This window comes from Rhincodon typus, chromosome 5, assembly GCF_021869965.1.
Source record: "Rhincodon typus isolate 14 chromosome 5, sRhiTyp1.1, whole genome shotgun sequence".
In the NCBI taxonomy this organism is placed as follows: Eukaryota; Metazoa; Chordata; class Chondrichthyes; order Orectolobiformes; family Rhincodontidae; genus Rhincodon; species Rhincodon typus.
The window spans coordinates 34,529,849-34,552,041 of record NC_063336.1 but is presented as its reverse complement, the minus strand read 5'-3'; the positions used below and the strand labels follow the sequence as shown (position 1 = coordinate 34,552,041).

The window sequence follows — 22,193 nt, the reverse complement described above, 5'->3', positions numbered from 1 at the left end:
AGATTTGGTCGTGATACCATGCAGGACACGAACAGCGAGTCGGTCTGGGTAGCCCCCCAAACTCAACATTTCCACTCCCCCTCCCTCCCCGGTCCTAACTCTCTCACTACTGCGGTCTGCTGTTAACGTTCCCTCAAAGTCTTCATTCAAAGAGCACTCGTCTGTGACTGAGCACTAAAACCAACACCAATTGAACGGCAACATATTGGAACCATGTGGACAAATTATTTTTACAGATCTCGATCTTCCCAAACTGAAATGGGCTGTTTTAAGATTGTCGGGGGAAAAAAAGGGAATTCTATTTGTTATAGAAGCTCTAAACAGGTCATTGGATGTATTCCTTGGGCAAGGTGACAGGATGGATTTCAGATTTTTTTGTGTATTTCATCCTCTTGCAGCATTCCCAACCCCCCCACCCCCCCTCCACTCTCCCACCGCCCCTTCTAAAAGCGACATTGATTTACATGCGAGTTTCACAGTCCTGCAGATAGCTCCCGGCGCGTATCGAGCCTGTAAGAGTCTCCTTGACAGGGTGTCAACACGTGATAAGGTGACAAGGGCTTCATAAATGTGCTGGAGAGAGAAATAGAGGCTGAAAGCGAGGGAGGGAGGGAGAGAATCCCAAAAGAAAGCCCAGGTCGGGAGGGGGAAGCGGTGTGAGGTTCCCGGGAGAAACAGAAAAGAGAGAGTGAGTATATGTGAGGGGGAAGAGATGTGTGTGTGTGTGTGAGAGAGAGAGAGCGATCAGCCAGCACTGGTACAAGCTCCCAGCAAATCAACTATGGAAATCTAATCGACCGAGCGCAGTATGGGAGGCAGCAGTGTTTTAATCCAATCTCCAATTCCTTTCACTAGAGAAATCTCTTGGAAGAGGAGGGGGTAAAGAACGCCACACAAAGTGCTTGAGAGCCGGATCAATCCAACCTGACAAAAGAGATCCCGAGGCTGTAAATGCAATTCGTTAGTTAACGGTAAGTTCATTTTGACTGAACGCTTATGTACATCTGATATGTGTGTTTTTTTTTCCAAAATAACAATTAACTTTCGAATGCAATGAGATTGTGAGTTATATTTTCCAGGGAAGAAAGGTTTTTCAGCATATCTTCCCTCGTGATCCGGTTGAATGCATTGTAGTTTAATGATATTTGCTAATGATTGCTATCGAAACGACGTTGATGACGAACTTGATTAGATTGAGACTACAGAGTTTTAAAACCAAAACAAAGGGACATTTCTGAAGCAATGCTCCGTTCAACTTTTGGTCGCTTGTAAAATGTCAAGTATTGCATCCACTCGAAGAAGGAATCACAAATGGAGAAAGCTCCCCAAGGTGATCATCTTCTTCGGCACTGGGTCCCTGGGCATTCTTGTACCCTTTGTGTGAGTGAATGCTTCCTCTGCCTGAAGCCTTCTGTTGGAGGGGCAGGTGCGAAAAATCTATCCACCTCTTTCATGTCTCCAGTGTTAAACTGTTGTGTGTTTTGGCACAGAAATGCCACAGCCGTGTCAAACTATTGTACAGAATAGAACTATATAAATAAATCCTAGTGGTTAAAATGATCAAAAAATGACCTTTGTCAAAAGAACATTTTAACCTGTAATCATATCACAAATCTTCAAAAGGCAGCAATATTATTTATGAATCATCCAAATATATCTGAAAACGACTTTAGATACAAAGGAAAAAAAAGTATGCTATCAGACCTGATCATGTCATTAACTTTTTATAAAATATGTTTTTGAGACCTGGGATTCGCTTTTAAAAACTAACAGACTGGACAAAGGTAGAATTTCGCAGCAAGGAGCTGTAGAATTTTCTCCCTGCAATGGAAGCATTGTAGCATTCAAAGTACAATCGTTTGAAAAAAATATCATGTGCAAAAATCAAGCATTGAAAATGTGAAATGTTGTAGCGACGATTATCCCGTGTGTGCATGTAACTCTCATTCATTTGATGCACTCGATAGTACAAGTCTTCCAGTACCTTGATCCCAAATGTTTCATGTCGCCAAAACAATCAATCATCACATGATCCTATCTTGGTAATGATCAGTCAGCCATTGAATGAATGGGCGAGTCGCCCATCAACCTTGAAACCTAAGAGATTGATTGACACCTCAAGAAAACATGACTAACATCAGGCAAGCTACCCAACAATTAAACGGAATTAAATTGTTTGATATCTGCGTTACAAATTCTCTTTTTTTAAAAAAAATGTTCTCGCTTCTCTTAAAAATCTCCGGACAGCTTGCCGCCCTGTTGGACGTCTGACTGAACGCCCGTGGACTGGCCCTAGATTATCACTGATTAGTTTTAAACTGTATCGACTCTGTGCTGGCACGGCGTGCGTGTTTGCGAGTTGCCACAGACACTCCCGAGTCTATCAATCATCAGTGTGAATCGTGATTCAGAAGAACGACATCTTTCACCAGTGACAATTTAAGACAGCTCACATACCACCAGATCTGGTTATCAGCTTGCACACACGCATGTTCTTAAAGTGTCTTTACAGTCACTTTGACTCCATACCGAAAAGAGCGCCGAATTTACCACGGAACATCAATCAAGGTCTCTTAGAACTCAGGACGAAGAGTCCATTTAAACCTAGAGCTAACTGTACAACTATTATTCACAATTAACACCAACCGATACTTCATTGGTAGCTACAAGGCAACCTAAATTGACAAATCAAGGTGAGAGTATAGACGAAAGGGCTTCAGATATTGTACTGGGCGTCAGGTGAGTGGCTGACGATCATCGATATTGAGGTAAAGACTGGATTATGACAGAACAACAGGATTTAGAGAGAGATAATCTGTTACTTTATGAAATGTCGCCACGAGAACAAAGTTTCATTTGTCTTTTGCAACGTAGTCCTCACAATCTACTCATGTAGAATAATAACCCTAATTTCCATTTATCGCTGTAACCAGCTGTAAAAAATACCTTGCAATTTTTTTTAACAGTTTCCAAAGACTATAATCCTTCACATCCATTCATTTAAAGTACCTTTCTTCTTAAAACAGTTGACATGAAGAGACAGCACACAAAAGAAATCTCAAACTGCCCAAATCTACAGCAACTCCATATTATTTATGTCAATCATTTTTTTTTACCCACAAAGGGTTCCTGGCAGATTAGATGCATCATCTGGTGCTTGGAGGCATAGGCAATAATTGAAAGGAAACACAAATACATTTTGTACCCAGTATACCAAGAGCAGAGCTCATAATTCCTTGTAGTGCAAAGGGAGAGCATTTATGTTACATGTCTTATGGGAGATGAGTTTTGGTTCTCCATCGAAATTTGTTCCTGTGGATTTCAGTTGACTATTTTGTGCATATGATTCCTGGGAAACAGGGCAGGCAGTCATATGATACTGATGTAGATGTTTATCTTGGTTCTTTGGCTCAGTAAGTTGGGGTGGGGGCGCATCAAAGACCCCCTGCAGAGTCTGTAGTCTATAACCTAGGCTGACAGTTCAATGCAGTACTGAGGCAGTGCTGCACTATTGCAGATGCTGGTCTTTTGGTTGCAACTTTAACTTGAAGTCCTGTCTTCCTTCTTGGATGGAAATAAAAGATCTCATGGTACTTTCTGAAATAAATTAGAGGATTCCCCAAGGTGCTGCTCAATACTCATCCTTCTATAAACATCACAAATATGGATTGTCGGGTTATTTATCTCAGTTGTTCACATGGGATCTTGCTATACACATGTTGACCGCTGCACTTTCATGCATTACAAAAGTGATGATAACACAGAAGAATGCAATTGCTTCTGATGCACAATGGGAAATCCTGAAATTATAGGTTGCAAGCTCTTTAATTTCTTGTTTCTTAAATGGTAAATGATGTGAAGTGCAATATTTTAGCAGGATATGTGTATTTTGAAAGTGCATGTGGTGGATGAACACTTGCTTGTTGCTTTAACAAGGGGTTGGGGGGTGGTTTCAGTCCATAAATTCACAATAATCCAAATAGTGTGCATGTTTTTAGTGAATATTAGAACAAGTGACCATTACAACTCTAAGGTTGTTGTACATTATACCCATGTTATCTTATGGTATGCTATGATGATGGCTGATCCTAGACTGTGCCTCATTGAGGTACACAATGGCTGCTATTATAGGACTCCTAATCCTGTATGCACTTTCCTTCAGTGTCACCCTCTCCTGCCTCCTCACCTTCGCCAACATTTTCCCCTTATGCATATTCCCAACTCTTCTAAACAAACTGCCCATGAACCTCTTTAACTCATTGGCCCACCCTTTGCTGCTTTTCCATTAGCCTTCACTCTTTTTTTTCCATGACATTTCTGTCTCACCATGTCTGGAACCTTTCTAGACATTCATAACCTCTTTCTGATTCAAGTTTGGCTCCCACCATTACTAGAAATGACATAAAATGCTACTGCACAAAGTGAAGAACTCACAATGTTGGTATCAATCTATTAACAAGGATAAAGGATTGACTAACTAAAAGAAAGCAGAGAGTTGTGATAAATGGATGATTTTAAGATTAGCAAACCCATAACTTGTCAGTTGCCACAGGGATCAGTGCTGAGGCCTCATCATTTACAATTTACACTGCTCACTTGGATAAAGGGATTGAGTCCATTGTAACCAGACTTGCTAATGATGCAAGCATTAAAAGAAAACAAGTTCTGAGGAAGGCAAGGATTTACTTGATGGATGGATGTTAAGTGCATAGACAAAAGTTTGGAAAATGCAGCATAAAAATGTGAGAATGTTGATTTTAGTTACAATAATAGAAAAGCAAAATCTAATTGGAGGGAAAGTCCAGAATACTGAGACACAGGAATCTGGTGCCTTCATGCATCAAATACAAAAAGTTAACATGCAGGTACAGCAACTATATAAAAAGGCAAGTGGAAAGTTAACCCCTATTCCATGAGAGATGAAATATAAAAATAGGAAAATTTTGCTATGACTTTATGGGTGTTTGTGAGGCCACACATAGAGTACTGATTCCAGTTTTGGTCTCCTTATTAAAGGAAAACCATGAAAATTGGATGAATATACCACCAATGAGGATGATCTATTCCTCCAGAGCAAAGTTAACAGGGAGGTCTCTGGTAAGCAGTGTCTTTTTAGGGCATGGAACCTGAAGAGATAAGATACTTGTAGTTGAAGTAGCATAGTGAAGATTCATTAGGTTGATTCCTGAATTGTTTTATTAGAAAAGGTTGATCAGATTAGGCTTATACTCATTATAGCTTAAAAGAATGAAAGGGATCTTATTGAAACATAAAAGATTCCTAGAGGACTTGACAGAGAAGATGCTTAGTGGATGTGCAGTGATCTAGAACTGGGGGTGGGGGGGTACTGAAATTTCTTCTTTCAAAGTGTCATGAATCTTTGGAATTCTCTAGCCAGTCCAGTGTGCTGCAGAAGAGGGTGCATGGAATACATTCAAAACTGAGTTAGAGGTTTGAACTGGAGGGGAAACAGGAGAATAGGCAGGAAAATGATGTTCAGATCTTAAGTGGTGCAGCAAACCTGAGGGAATACATGCTCTTATTTCTTATATTCATATGCCATGGTAGTGCCAAGTCTATTAGCCAAGAAATGGACTTGGTATGGTAAATGTGGAGAGTTTATTTCTCCTTGTGGGAGAGTCTAGGACCAAAGAGCATAATTTCAGAATAAAGGCTTGCACAGTTAAGATAGAAATGAGGAGGTATTTCTTCTCTCAGAGGGTAGTGAATCTATGGAATTCTTTACTGCAGAGGGCTATCAAGACTGGGTTGTTATATCTATTCAAGGCTGAAATGGTCAGACTTTTAATTTGTAAGGGATTCAAAGGTTATAGGGAAAAAGAGTTGAGGATTAATAGATCAGACGTGATCTCATTGAATGGCGGAAGAGACTCAATGGACTGAATAGTCTAATTCTGCTCCTATGTCTTGTGCTCTTACATTAAAAGTTTGATAGAAGTTGCAAGTTGTTGCTTTTGAGACTACCATGAGGACAACAAGATTGGAGTGGTTGATCAATGGTTGACTATCAAAAAGAAATTTTAGGTGCAGGATGAAACTAAATGAGGCAAACATGGGTTGGTGAAGGAAGAGATGGATGGTAACTTGTTTCAAAGATAAATCTGAGAAGAAATAAAATATTTCAATACAAAAGGTGAATGAAGGTTGGGATGAGGGTACTAATAAAATGCAATATTTTGAGGGAAATATGTAAGTGGTGGAGGCGTGAAAGCCAAATTAAGAAAACCAGGAAGCAAACATGAGTTGAGATCTTCTAATGTGTATCATGATGCCACTACAGCAGTTAGAATGAAGTACACACTAAACCAGATGTGTGACCTTATAAGGAGGAAGGAGTGAGTCAAGTCCATTGACTTGCCGTTAAAATTGCCTCACTGCCATGTCCCAGGACCTCTAACATCAATGTCACTACTTCAAAACCGATCTTCTAAACCTATTCCCATTTCCTTGTTCATTGCTGTCACCCCAGTTTAGCATACCCTTAGCAAGATTTGTGTCACCTCTCCCTCCTCTTGCCATTAATCCATCGAATGAATATCTAATATAACCCTTTCACATAGCCCTGCAAAATGTTTTCTCATTGAGAAACATCTTAATTTACTGAAACTTGAATCGCTCCTTCCTGAAATTATGAAATTATGCTCTCTAGATCTAGATTCTCCCACAAGGAGAAATAAACTTTCACATTTACCATGTCAAGTCACTAAGAATCTTGTATATTTCAATAAGATCACTTGTCATTCCTCTAAACCCCAATGAGTACAGGCCAAATATACTCACCTCTACTCATAAGCTCTTCATACTGATCATCAGTATTCTGGACTGCCTCTGCTGCAGCATATCTTGGATAAGGGATTCAAAGTTCATTAAATTTCCCCATTTAAGTCATTTAATATTTACTGTGAATAATTGTAGGCCCCAGGACTGGTACCTGTGACACTCTATTAGTTACAGGTTTCCATCCTGACATTGCCTCCTTATCCCTACTTTTTGTTTTCTATTAATTAGACAATCCTCCACCCATGCTAATATGCTATCTCCAATAGCATGGCCTAGTATCCTTTTAAGTAGACTCATGTGTGGTACCTTATCAAATGCCATCTGAAAATCCAAGTATATATCATTGATTACTCTTTTATCTATCCTGCTTGTTACTTCCTTGAAGAATTCCAGTAAATTTGTCAGGTATGATTTCACATTCATGAAACCATGCTGACTCTGTTTGATCATATGTATTTTTAAATACTTTGCTATTATGTTCTTTATAATAGACTCTCAGCATTTCCTCAATAATAGACATTAAGTTAACTGACCATTGTTACTTGCCTTTTGTCTTTCCTCCCTTTTTGAATAAAGATGTTATGCTAAGAGCTTTTCAATCCTATGGGACTTTTCCAAAATCTAAGAATTCTTGGAAGATTAGTACCAGTATGTCCACTATTTCTGTCATTAATTCTTTTAATAACTCATCAGGTTCAGCGGGGTATATATTAAGTACAGTAAATAAGCATATAGTAAATCATTCAGCAGTGCTTCAGAGGAATATTATCAAACAGAATTTGACATTGAACGACATGAGGACATATTAGGACAGTTGTCCAAAAGCTTGGTAAACTTATATTTTTGATATGAATCTCTATAATACATTCAGCTCTGTCCCTATCACTTCTTACATTGAAGTCATATTTCAGGTCTTCATCACCTCAAATGTTTGATTTTTCCCATTTCCCATATGATTTCACAAGCTTCATTTCCTCCAAAAAATGCAGGCTCTGCCCACATCTAAACTAAATGCTGTACTGTTATCACCCTCGACTCCAATATGTGCCTTTGGAACAGCCTGTCAGGTCCAAAATTGTTCATAGCCTTCTCCATCTGTACTATGTAATCCACTCCTGCTGTGCTTTCTGGCTTGCAAACTCTATTCTGCTAATCTGAAGTTCCCCTTGACTCAGAATCACTGAATGGTGTAGAAGGAAGCCATTTGGTCCATCATGTCTGCACCTGTTCTTCAAATGAGCAGTTCATCTTGTGTCATTCCTCCCCCTTCATCTCTCGATTCTGCACATTCTTTTCTTGTTCACTTTTAATCTGCTATTGCAAAATGCTTCTTCAGATACTATGCTACTCCCTGCTTGAATTCAGATTTATCTATCTTTACCAGATGCCAATCCATTTTGAAAGACTCGACTTTGCCTTCCTGTTCCTGATCTTGCCAATAGTCTTTCACTTTCCAATACACTCTTCTCTATTTATTGGAAGGCATTTTGGGATATCGTCTCCATGCAAACAGCCTACAAAAAGAATCATACAGCACAGAAGGAGGCCACTTAGCCAAACGACCTTGTGTCTGCTCTTTACAAGGGCCATCTAATTAGTTCCACTCCCCTCCTCTTTTTTCAAAAGCCTGACATTTCCTTTATCACATATATACCAACTTCCCTTTGAAGGTTCCTATTGCATAAGCTTCAACAGACACTGTGTACCTGTTCATTGCAATTTAGTGCATTAAAACACTTCTCCTCTCAATCCTGGTTCTTTTGTCGATCATCTTAAAACCTGTATTCCTTGATTAGCAAACACACCTGCAGCTGAAAACAATTTCCCCTACTTATCACATTAAATCTAAGAACAATTTTAGAGATAGTATGAACTGCCGATGCTGGAGTCTGAGATAACAAGGTGTAGAGCTGGATGAACACAGCAGGCCGGGCAGCATCAGAGGAGCAGGAAAGCTGACATTTCGGGTCTGGACCCTTCTTCAGAAAATAGTTACTCTAATTGCAACACATACCTGAAGTCCCGCATTCCTTGTATGATTCCACTAAATCTCCTCTGCATGCTCTCCAAGCTATTGACATAACGATTGTGTGGTGCCCAGAATTGGATACAATACTCCAGATGAAGTCTATAAGCCTTATTAAAGGTTATAACTATTTAATTGTTAGTTTTATCTTAGTGATAGCATGATCTCATTTCCAGATGTCATAAATACCTCAAATGTGAACAAAGCTTAAATAAATAGTCAATAATTTCAAATAAGAAAGGGATAGAAGGTTATGCTGATATAGTTTGAAGCAGGATGGGAGGAGGTTAATTTAGATCAGAGATTGTTGTAGGTCAGTCAAGTCAAATAATGTGCTCTTTTCTATATATATATGTATATATGTAGAAATACTCTGTGTAAATGTCTATTCCCAATTTGAATTACTCTTATTTTTGGCAGAGCAGCTGAATAAAAGTACAATCATTTTGCTAGTAGGTCCACAACTGAGTATAATTTTGATGGTAGCATTTTTTTATGGAATGAACACATCAGTGACAAAGCCAGAATTTGTTACCCTTTCGTAATTTTTCTTGAACTGAATAGTTTGTTAGGCCATTTCAAAGAACAGGTAGGAATCAATCACATTATTCTGGATTTGGAGCCACGTATAGGCCACACTGAGTAAAGATTGCAGATTTACTTCCCTAAAATATATTATTGAACCAGATAGATTTTTTGACAAATGGCAATCATCTAATGGCACCACTAACAATCTTGTAATTGCAGGTTTTTTTTCTTATAATTGAATTTAAAGTTCCAATAGCTTCCATGGTGGGCTATTTTCCAGAGCATTATTCAAACCTCTGGATTACAATATCCAGTGACTACACCACCCTATGGTCCCAAACTGTTAGATGCTATGTCTAGTAAACATAAACACTAATTAGGGCTCACCAACTATTTCAGTACATCTGCACTACTGAGCTTACAGAAGCAATATGTAGCATTTCCACTCAAGTCTGAATGAAATTGGAAAACAGTTTAAAAAGTGGTATTTCTTTATACTGCCTTCCATCTATCATTAATCTCAGGAGGAGACTAAAGCCAAGTGTTCCCAATGCCCACTGAGTTTCCTGTTTGTCATTCAGCTACTTTTGACTTTCACCATGTCATAGACTTATCCTTTTTGTTTTTTCCTCCTTTTCCTGCCCCTGTACATTCTTAAACCTGCTACATCTCTAATTCTAATGAAATATATTGATTTGAAATATTAACTCTTTCTAGCTACACAGATGCTGCCAAGCGACAAAATATTTCAGTGTTTTCCAGTTTTATTTTCAGTTTTCCAACAACAGCAGTTTTTAAGTAATTGTGTATTATTTTGGCATTGAAGGGGGTTAAAAGACATAATTCTGTCTGAATTTACTAATAATCTTGAAACATGTTTTTAAGTTGATTTTATTTCTAGGTCTAAATTCCCAAGACAAACACAGGGCTTAACTACATTCTAGAAACATATCATTGAATGCATGAGGAAATTATAGCTAAGTGTTTGTAACTCCCTCTGTGGGTGTCATTTAGTAATCGCAAAATAGTACAAAGCTCCACTTCTATGCTCAATGAAACTGAACATTATGTGGAACGACCTCTCATAAGCACACAGTAATATCAGGCAACAAAACTAGTGTGGTTAGAACAAGTAGCTTTCCATATGATGAATGCCTCTTCTCAGAAATTTCATGGAAACACCAAACTGCACAACCAGCATTATATACACCTCATAAGAGCAGGCCATTACATTCCTAAGTGTCTGCAGCTCTCCGGATATGTGAGTGAGTGTACTTTGATAATTGCATCCTAGTCACTGTCAATTGCATACCATGAGACATGTGAGGAAGCTTGGATAGCACTCTGAGAGACAATTAAAAAAGAGAAGGCAAACAACGCATGCACTTGCTTTCTATTATGCAGCATGTATACCGTGTTTGTTGTGCAGTCGAATCAGTACTTCCCACCCCCGCGCTGCATGAAGGGCGACCTCTAGTGACTGTGACACAAACAATACTCCAAAACCCTGCTTGGTATTTTCAGTTCCTGCAGGACCAGCTGTTATTGTTTCTTAATTGTCCTGCGGGTTGCATACTTAGAGCAGCCAGTTTGCAAAAGGTACATATGTAATATTGCACTCGTTTTTGCAATATTGATGATTTTACAGCAGCTTAGCAGCTCAATGCTTCAAAAGCATTGAGAAGATCTTTTACATTTCTATTGCTTTCCAAGATGCCACATCATTTTTGAGGTTAATATTGGCAATTTTATTTTCTTACACAATTAGAGATGTTTACAGAAATGCACTATTACATTGAGTTTGTCTGTGTTGCTACAATACCATGATGAAAGGACACACACACTGTTATACTGTTGAACTGACTTTACACCATTTGTGAAGGCTTCTGCACTTCAAAGGTATACCAATGTCCTTAATGAACGTGACACATTTTAAAAGGATATTGTGGCAAAGAAGTGGCATGGGACAATTAAGGAATATCAATATGGTCAGGAATGAGCTAACTAATTTTCCCTCTGTTCGCCCCGGATTACCATCATCCTGTCATTGATTGATTAATTTCTAAAGGAAATAACTGCTAGACTGGATCTGTGACAGGTAGTAAGGAAAACAAGAAGAAAGAAAAATCCACTTGATTTCATTGTTACCTATCTACCTGTAGCAGATGCACCTGTCCATTATAATATGGAAAGAGACCACCACACAATCTTTGTGGTGATGATGTCCTGTCTTCACCTAAGGATACCCATTACAACTATGCTGTATGGGATAGATGTAAAACCAATGTAAGGACTCAAGATTGGGCATGCACGAGTTGCTGTGGGCCACCAGCAGGGCAGGATTGTATTCAGTCACGATCTGTAACCTCATAGCCCAGCATATTCCCCATTCTACCATTACAAAACAGCCAACAATTCCCTGTATCCCATGAATAAATAAGAAAGAAAAATCTCATTTTTCTTTCCAATTCAAAAATAAATTGATCTCAATAATGGAGCATTCCCAGCTCCCTTGAATGGGGAAGTACATAGGTTTACAAACCTTTGAATAAAGGTATTTCTCATTATTATAAATGGTTGGCCCCTCATCCTGAAACCATAACCTGTCACCCTGATACCATTTTAATAAAGTCATATTATATGCACTTCCCTCTCTTTAAGTCTTTCCAGTGTATATGATCATTGGCAATTCAACACTTCTCCAGTATTGTCCTGCAGTATCGGGTATGACTATGGATTAACCACAATATGGGATTTTAATCCACAACCAGCCAATCCAGTTGAGCCAAGCAGATACACGCTGAACAGCAATTATCATTTACTTCCTGAATCTTCTGAATGTAACTGCATTTCTACCTACAATTTAATGAAACAGAACTGACTCCTGGGTCCTGAAATATCTCGCTTGTCATTCCCCGCTTGGGTTTGAATCATTTCCTGTCAATTATTTTTCTATGGGCATTTATCTTAGTTGTTGATTCCTGCTTTGGAACCACATCAAACACTTTTGAAAATCCAACTGCATAGCATCAAGTACACTACCCCTAATATTGGGATTGCAATATCATCTTCAAAAAAAATCAACATTTAAGTGTAAGTGGGTAATGTCCCTTCCCTAGGATGCGTCACTTGTTAATGCTGTGGTACCTGCTGTTGTTCAATTTCTGCTGTTGGGATGTTCTGGACCTCTGGGACTGATAGTAAATCTGTTATCTGTGCAGATGGTGAATTCACATCTGCCTGATCAAATGGCTTCAATGGAAGAACAGGTTCTTAAGTTGGTCATACGTGCTTACGATTGTGACAATATATCTGATCATTCACTTCCACTGCATACAATTGAACTGACAACTGATTTATTCTGGTCTCAAGTTGTCACTTGATTTGACTCTTGTTGAGAGCATTGAAGGTTTATACTCTAACTGTCCCTCCAATGCTCAACTCCAGCAAAAAGTTTAACTGTCTTCTCAAAGTTAAATCTGTCTTACTGCCATTTCACGTCGATTTTGTCACTCTCTACTTCTGGCTTCAGTGGATTTTTTGCTATTGGAAGAATAGTTTGGATATGGTGTTACATTAGCCTTTGTATGACTACTTTCCATGCCTTCAGTAGATATATATCTCCTCTTGAGGTTTACTTTGTATATACATATGCTGGATTTGCTTGATCATTTTCTGGTTCCTTTGGAGATTCTCAGCCTATCAATTTGACTGGGGATAGAATGAAGATGATAGATTATGTTGAATTTCTCAAACCTTTGAGGCGGCTGAATTCTTCACTCTTGAATTAAAAGTCATTGTCACTCACCACAATGTTAAGAATGCTATAACAGCTGAAATGTGCTGTCAAGGTGTTCAACAATCCCACTAGTAGCTGTTGAAGTCAGCTGGTCTACTTCCAGTCAGAATAGTAGCCTATGGTGACAATCATTTCCTGTGATGGTGAAAAGATCATCTCCTATCTTCATCCATAGCCTGTCTGGAATTTCATGTGTCATCAGTGGTTCTCTCACCTGTTTAGCTTAGTCTTCATCACAAGCACTGCACTGGCTGATAAGGTCTTTGATTTTGTTGCCATGTTTGGTCTTAGAGCACATCACTTGCATTCCTCATTCTTGATTTGACTCATTGATGGCTTGTATGCGTGCACTTTAGCATCTTTCCTTTCAACTGTTTAGACATAATGACTCAATTTCATTTGTACAATGTGCCATTTCAGGCTGTCAGTTTCAGCACTGGTGTTGTCATCTTAGTAGTGAAAATTTTGCCTTTGCAAGTTGTGGCAACATTCCTTTGTGGCTTAGTACACTGACTGAGATGTCTTCAGAACAATATTTAATTCCTTTGAGTCAATGCACATCCTCTGTTTTACAGGTTGTTTTGCAGCTAAACCATTCCATCACAGGATCTGTCACTTCCTTGTTTGCTCCCATCTTTTCCAGTTCTTTTATGTCTTCTTTCAGGCTGGCCTTTAGGGAAGCTGAAACATGTCTCAGCAGGTGCTGAATTACACTTTCATCTACTTTGAGATGATATTATCCAGAAAGTCATCTTAAACCAATAAATATACTATTGTGCATCTCTAGGATCTGTTCCATGGTCAAAGCTGCAGCACATCACAAAGTTCTTGAGGTATGTCCAGTTTACCAGTCAAGCTTTGCTCCGGCTGAATGGAGCTACGTTTGCCTGCCATCAGTGATCTAGGAATCTAGATCTTTGTTCCACTCATTGCATTGGACTCAGTTTTCTGTCATCTGGATTCAAGTAGTGTTTCATTATACAGCCTTAGCCTTATTTTTGAGAGCTTAGTTTTTGGAGCGTTGTGTTGAGTCACTTCACTCATGCCTGTGAAGCTCATAATGTTGCAGGATTCATTGCTGTTTATATGGCACATTAGGTTGACTCGGCATTCTCCTTCTGTTGTCATCACTCCTACAGTCACAAACCATTTATTACCTATCAACTGAGCCAATCTATTGTTTGGTGTAGATTTGTCAGAATCCTCAGCTGATGTTTCTCTAGTATTCGTCTGTATCCATTTGTTGCACTTCCTTCTAGCCCTGCACCCGCATGCAAAATACTTTAACTTCTTGCTGTGAGAAAACTGCTTTCCTGGCACTGAGCAAACCTTTTCTTCTTTTGTGTGATGTCCTCTATAATATTTGCATCCTTCCCTTTGTCCATGTTCTCTCGGTTCTTTTAGCCCAGAAAGTCTATTGGCCTGGTGGTTAGTACTGCTACCTCATAATGCCAGGGACTTGGGTCTGATTCCAACCTTGGGTGACTATCTGTGTGAAGTTTGCATGTTCTCTGTGGCTGTGTGGGTTTCCTCCAGGTGCTCCAGTTTCCTCCCACAGTCCAATGATGTGCAGGTTATGTTGATTTACCATGCTAAATTGTCCTTGTAGTCCAGAGATGTGCAGGCTAGGTGGATTAGCCATGGAAACACAGGGTTATAGGGTGGGAGGAGTAGGTGTGGGTGGGATGCTGTTCAGAGATTAGGTGCAGACAGGATGGGCCAGATGGCCTCTGTCTGTGCTATAGGGACTCTGTGATTCTATGAATATAATGTAAGGTTTTGTCAGTTCTGCCATGAATCTGCTTAGTTCCTATTTTACAACATCAACACTTCTGCACATCAATTGTTTTTTTGAGAAAATATTTCTCCTCTCTCAGTAGACTTGTTCTCACTGTAGGGTCTCTTAAGCCTGATGCAATCTGTCTTTAACTAGATCATCATTTAGTTCCCTGTGCTACAGAGGTCTGAGATGTTTTACCGAGTTTATGCATTGTTTTCTGAGAGATTTGAGATGGTATACACTTTGAAACAGGCTGTCATCAAAATAAGTGTACAGCTACTCATAGCTGCTATGGCTGGTTAACTAGATCTTCACCATTTTTAATTCTGCTACTGCGTGTGGAAAAACTGCCAGTTCTGTTTTGTATTACAATTCATTTCAACTGGTCTGGAAGATGAAAAGTTGCAGTCATAATTGAATCTTACTCAGTGTTTCAGTGGCTTTTAGAGCTTTCACAGCCCTGAACATTCCTGTCTCCTCCTCTCTGGCTCTCTACAGCTTTCCAACACTCCATCCCAGCTCCAGTCCTGGCAACATGTTGTTATGTGTTCAATCTGATATTGTGCTGCCAGTATTTTCTCTTTATTGAACTTGGCTGCAAGATGGATGTGTCCTCTCAGTGCCTCATGCTAGAGGTTACATGGGTGTAGCAAGCCAGGAGGCATATTGCTTGCAGTTGTGCATTTCTAACCCAAACGCTCTATACCTTTATTCCGTGACGTCTTTCTCACAATCCACGTGAAGTAATTTTGTGTCTGTCTCCACTGATGTCACCAGACCTGCTAAGATTCTCCAGAATTTTATGTTTTAATTTCAAATTTCCAGCATTTGTGGTATCTTAGTTTTGTATTACAATACAAAAGCCCTGCCTTTGATGAGAATTTGGTCTACCAGATCTCTTTGCCTTGGTGGACACTTGTGAGTTCCTCATAATACATTCACATAGTGCTTTAATGTATTCTTCTGGTATTCCAATGAACTCTGTGACTACTTTGACATCTTTTTCATGCATAAACATATATGCCTTATTCTCCAGTGTATGCTGTGAGTACATTGCTGCAGTCTGTTTTGTACTTGTAGTTTCAATATTCCGCTAAAATATTCATATCTGTCAATATTTCTAAGGCACCATTAATATTTCATTCTGCTGACAGTTCTGCACATATTCAGAGAAATAAATTTCGTTTGCTCTTTGTTGTTTTCCTATTAGCCAGTGTTGGATATATTTCTGTGCACTAATGTTATAATAAACCAGTTATCTTCACCATGATCTAACTATGATTATTTACAAAGTTTCCACAGTCTGCTGGCTTGATGAAAATGAAGCCTGTTGCTCAATATCATGTGTGCCTCCGGCCTGCCCACTTGGGTGCAAGGATTGTTCACTTTACTCCAATTATGGCCATGCTCAACTTTCCCAACCACTGTCTGGGACTATGTCCAAATGTGGTCAATACTGAACTCTTGTTTTGTTGGCTGTAAAGATTCTACATCAACTCAATCAACCATTTCCTAGTGTGCAGAATTACATACTACAAAGCAACTAGAACTTGGCACTGCACTGATAATCAGTCACCTTTTGTTATGCTTGAATTTCTCTGTCACATTTATATAATTGGTTATAAATAGAGTCACAGAGCTGTACAGCATGGAAACAGACCCTTTGGTCCAACTCATCCATGCTGATCAGATATCCCAAATTAATCTAGTCCGATTTGGCCCATATCCCTCTAAACCCATCCCATTCACATACCCATCCAGATGCCTTTTAAATGTTGTAAATGTACCAGTCTCCACCACTTCCTCTGGCAGTTCATTCCTTACACACAGCACCAATTCTAACAGGACTGGACAGGGTAGATGCAGGGAGGATTTTCCCGATGGTGGGTGTGTACAGAACTAGGGGTCACAGTCTGAGGATTCAGGGTAGACCATTCAGGATGGAGATGAGGAGACATTGCTTCACCCAAAGAATGGTGAGCCTGTAGAATTCAAATAGGCTGTAAGGCATGGGCGTGGAAGTAGTTGATGCCAAAACATTGAATGTATTCAAGAGGCGCCTAGATATAGCACTTGGGGTGAATGGAATCAAAGGTTATGGGGAGAAAGCAGGATTAGGCTAATGAATTGAACGATCAGCCATGGTCGTGAAGAATGGTGGATCAGGCTCGAAGGGCTGAATGGCCTCCTGCTGCTCCTATCTTTGTCTCTGTTACCCTCTGCATGAAAATATTGCCCCTTACGTCACTTTTAAATCTTTCGTCTCTCACTTTAAACCCAAAGCCTCTAGTTTTGGACTCCCCACCCCAGGGAAAAGACCTTGTCTATTTACCCTATCCACGCCCCTCATGATTTTATAAACCTCTATAAGGTGAGCCCTCGGCCTCAGATGGTCAGGGAAAACAACCCCACAGTCCATTCAGCCCCTCCCTATAGCTCAAACCCTCCAACCCTGGCAACATCCTTGTAAATCTTTTCTGAACCCTTTCAAGTTTCACAACATCCTTCATATAGCAGGGAGACCAGAATTGCACACAGTATTCCAATAGCAGCCTAACCAATGTCCTGTACAGCCTCAACATGACCTCCCAACTCCTGTATTCAATACACTGACCAATAAAGGCAAGCAGACCAAATGCCTTCTTCACTATCCTATCTACCTGTGACTCCACTTTCAAGGAACTATGAACCTGAACTCCAAGGTGTCTTTGTTCAGCAACACTCCCCAGGACTTACCATTTAGTGTATAAGTCCTGCCCTGATTTGCCTTTCCAAAATGCAGCACCTCATATTTATCTAAATTAAACTCCATCAGCCATTCCTCGGCCCATTGGCCCATCTGATCAAGATCCCATTGTACTCTGAGGTAACCTCCTTCTTTTGGTGTCATTTGCAAGCTTACTAATCATAAATGACAAAAAACAGGGGACCCAGCACTGGTCCTTGTGAGACACCGCTGGTCACAGGCCTCCAGTCTGAAGAGCAACCTTCAACCACTACATTCTGTCTTCTACCTCTGAGCCAGTTCAGTATCCAAATCACTAGTTTTCCCTGTATTCCATGTGATCTATCCTTGCTAACCAGTCTAACATGAGGAACCTTGTCATACGCCTTGTTGAAGTCTACATAGATCATGTCCACCACTCTGCCCTCATCAATCCTCTTTGTTACATCTTCAAAAAACTTAATCAAGTTAGTGAGACACAATTTCCCATGGACAAAGCCAACAGAATGACCTTCTACTGCTCTCCTCTATGCTAGTGTTTGTGAAATGTCCACTAGTGACGTCACAATGAAATAAGCAGTTCCGATTTAAATATGTAGAAAAGTCTTGCTCTGGCAGTACAGGATTATCACATGCCTCAAAATTACCATTGTACTTAGCATGAATCCAACTCCTTTGGCTATCAACGTTACTAACGTTTTGTTAATGATTCAGCTTTGGGTTCTTTTGAACTTCAGAGTTTATGTATGTGCATATGTTGCAATAAGATTGACTAACTGACGCAAATGAAGCACACTAAGCAGAAGCGAGGAACTATAACACTAGAAACAGGAAGGGGGTGTGTGCTTTTGTGATACAGTGGTATTGGCCCTGCCTCTGAGGCAACTCAAGTTTCACCTGCTCCAGAGATGTGTAATAACATCTCTAGACAGGTTTTTAAGAAATATCTCACACTAGAGGGACCACAAGAATTGCTGCTGAGAAATTCTGTAGTTGCATTTTGAGCTTGGTGATCCAGCAGTGAATCATGCAAGAATGGATATGTGTTGCATTCCCCAGCAGTGACATCCTTCACTTGATGAGCAAGAAAAAGTTAACAAAAGAACGATTATTCCTGGAAAATAAATTGAGAAAGCAAAGCATGTAATATCTTGTTCCAGAGTTTGCAAATCCTATTTTTACACACTACACAAAATATATTAAAATAACATTTAATTGAATAGTCTCAAACCTCAGCTTTTGTTATGTTGCTGGTACAATGTGCTGAATATTATTTTGCTTATTCATTCATGGGAGGTGGGTGTCTCTGGCTGAACCAGCATTTGTTGCCCATGCCTTATAGCCTATTTGAAATAACAGTTCAAAATGACAAAAAATTTAAGCTTTGATTTATGGCTTAGTTCAATAATTAATCATTAATTAACCTTTGAAGAATCAATGATTTTAAAATGTGGGCTTTGTTACCATTAATATAACTATGGGTTTTGGACACGTCTAATGCTCCTGACTGTAGTGTAAGGATAGATGTGCAGTCTTAAAACTTCAATAGAAGTTATTTGCTTCAATCTTATGTAAGGGTGTCTCGTGGTGGAATAAAGAGCATCCATGCATCTGAACTGGAAACTGTAGGTTCAAATCTCACTCCAGAACTTGTTGTCTAAGGAAGGGCCATCAACAACATATCAAAGAAGCTGAGAATCATCTTGTAAATCCTTTCAGCACATGCCAGTGGCCAGTGTTAAGAGAGGGAGATTCCTGGTCAGTCCATATTGTGGAAAGAAGTTGGAGCCTCCGCTGTCACTATCCAGAGATCCTTCAGCAGATCCTTCCAAACTTATGACCTCTACCAACTGGAAGGACAAGGGCAGCAGGAACCTGGGAGCACCACTAGCTGCAAATTTCCCTGTAAGACACACACCATCTTGATTGGAAACTATGTCACTGTTGTTACTTTATTGTTGCTGAATCTCAATCCTGGAATTCCCCTTCTCATTTCATTACAGATGTACCTACAGCACAAGGACTGCTGTAGTTGAAGAAGGTAACCCACAGGACCTTCTCACGGGCAATTACAAATGGACACTAAATGCTGGTGTTGCCTGCAACACACAAACCCTGTGAATAATTTTTTTTAGTAACAATGAAATGCTAACCTTTTTTTTCCCTTTGAATGCCTACAGTTCTGTTATATACTTTGTAACTCTTTGTTATTATTTTGATTATTAAGGATTGGTAATTGGAAATTGTGTGACAGCTTCCATAAAGGGACAAGTGACCCATTCCACCAGATTAGCATCCAGGAAATCCATGCTGAGTTGCTGCAGGCGCTCTCATAGATGATACACACTGCTGCCATTGATGGTGAAGGGAGTGAATGTTGATGGCAGTGTACGTGGTGCCAGTTAAGCAGCTGCTTTGACCTGGATGATGCCAAGCTTCTTGTGTGCTGCTGGAGCTACACTCCTCCAGGCAAATAACGGTATTCTATCACACTCCTGAATTGTGCTTTGTAGATGGTGAACAGCTCTGGGGAGTCAGGAGGTGAGTTACTTGCTACAGGATTTCTAGCCTTGACCTGTTCTTGTAGCTACAGTATTCATATGGCTATTCCAGACCAGCCAGATCATGGTCAGTGACAGGACCTTGATAGCAGGGCAATTTAGTGATGGTAGTGCCACTGAATATTAAGGGTCAGTGGTTAAATTTTTGTTTGGTAATGGCCATTGTGCGGTCATGCTGTGGTAATCATATTCTTCGGATATGTTTAATGAAATTAAACACCCTGTGATCTGCCCAATGACATGCTCTAATTCCAACCATCTCCAAAACATCAAAACAGTGCTTTTGTTTCTCAGACTCCTTCTATCCTCTCCAAAAATATTAATAATTAATGGCAACTAGTGCCAATTAGCGGCAGTTTGCTCTATCTGAACATACCCACTCAAAACTAATATGTTCTCTGTCCCTTTTTTAGGTGTCCCTGCAGGATTTCACATTCCCAGCTAAGGAAAGGGAAATGGATTCTACCTTCGTTCTCCTTCCAACTCTGCAAAACATAGGAACAGGAGTAGACCAGATAGCTCCTGGAACTGGTTCCACCCATTCAAGAGATCATGTCTGATCTGCAACTGAACTCTCTGTATCTTTGCCCCATATCCCTTCATGTATTCGGTTAACCAAGGACTGTCAAATTCAGATTTAAAATCAACAGTTCATCAAACATCAGTTGGTGTTTGTGGGACAGAGTTCCAAATTTTTGCCACACTTTGTGTGTAAAAGTATTGCCTAATTTCACGTTTGACACTAATTTTCAGATAATGTCTTCCAGTTGTGAACTTGCCAACCAGTGGAAATACTATCTTTTCCACTTAATATCTTGATAACTTCTGCCAACCCATCCATTAACCTTTAAATACAGCCCATGTTTGTATTATCTCTCCTTGTGATCTAATACTTGGATCCAGGCATCATTCTAATAAATCTATGCTGCTCTTCATCCTAAAATGCAGTGTCCAGGACTGCTGACAGTATTCCAGATGTGGTTTAACAGTTGCAATATGACATCTATTCCTTACATGTATCATCCCATAAAGGTGCTAATTCTATTAGTCTTTAGTCTATTTTGATTATTTTCTGTTTCTGCTCATGATAGTTTAATGTTCTACAAGCCTGGATTGCTGAGTTCTTTGGACTTCCACTGCTCCTAGCTTTTCACTATTCAGAAAGTACCCTAGTCTGTTCTCTCAAAGTCCAAAATAAATAATTTCACATTTGCTGACCTTGAAATTCATTTGCCACAGTTATACCCGTTCACATAATTTCACAAAATCACATTATAATATTATGCTTCCATTGACACTGCTTTTGATACTGCTTACATTTATGCTATCATCACATTTGGGTATGTGGCTTTCCATTCCATTATCTAAATTGCGAATAAATAAGATGAATAAGGCAAGGATCCAAAACAGGTCCATGCGTATCTGCTGTCATCATGGAATCATACAGCACAGAGAGGCAGTTGAGCCCATTGAGCTTGTATCGCCAAAAATATACTTCCTACACTCGTCCCACTTTCCTACACTGGGCCTGTAAATGAATCGCTCAATGGTTTCCTTATTCTTTTAAGATATTTGTTATCCTGAAATCCCAGTTAAAATTAAAATTTACCACATAGATAATCATGAACAGGATTTGCATCCTACGCTAACATAATGCAAAAACAGCAATCTTCCTGTTACACATCTTTGATTAGATTGCAAGCCTTTGAGGGTACATTGTAAGTACAAAAATCAATATCATAAATTTCATGCATTTGTCTTGTTGCTGATACGTCTGTGTCCCAGCAGAGCAATGTTATGCATTTGGTGTGTGGGTGAAGAGTGTTAACACACTTTCTGCTTTTCTGCACTAGTTGCTGCTTATTTTTAACCCATATCATGGCTAGCAGCAATGTGCGAGGAAATAGGAGCATCTCCTTTGGCGAGTTCTTGGCTGTGCCTCCTCACAGCTACCCACAGAAACTGAGCACCTC

The 22,193-nt window shown here is 39.6% G+C and overlaps 1 long non-coding RNA gene across 1 annotated transcript; it reads left to right on the top strand.

Annotated features, from left to right (window-relative positions):
- The first annotated feature begins 580 nt into the window (after positions 1-580).
- On the top strand, positions 581-21,250 carry LOC125483204. Its single transcript, XR_007262166.1, has 3 exons — positions 581-688; positions 856-971; positions 20,634-21,250. It is a non-coding gene; the product is annotated as an uncharacterized LOC125483204 (long non-coding RNA).
- Positions 21,251-22,193: the final 943 nt, after the last annotated feature.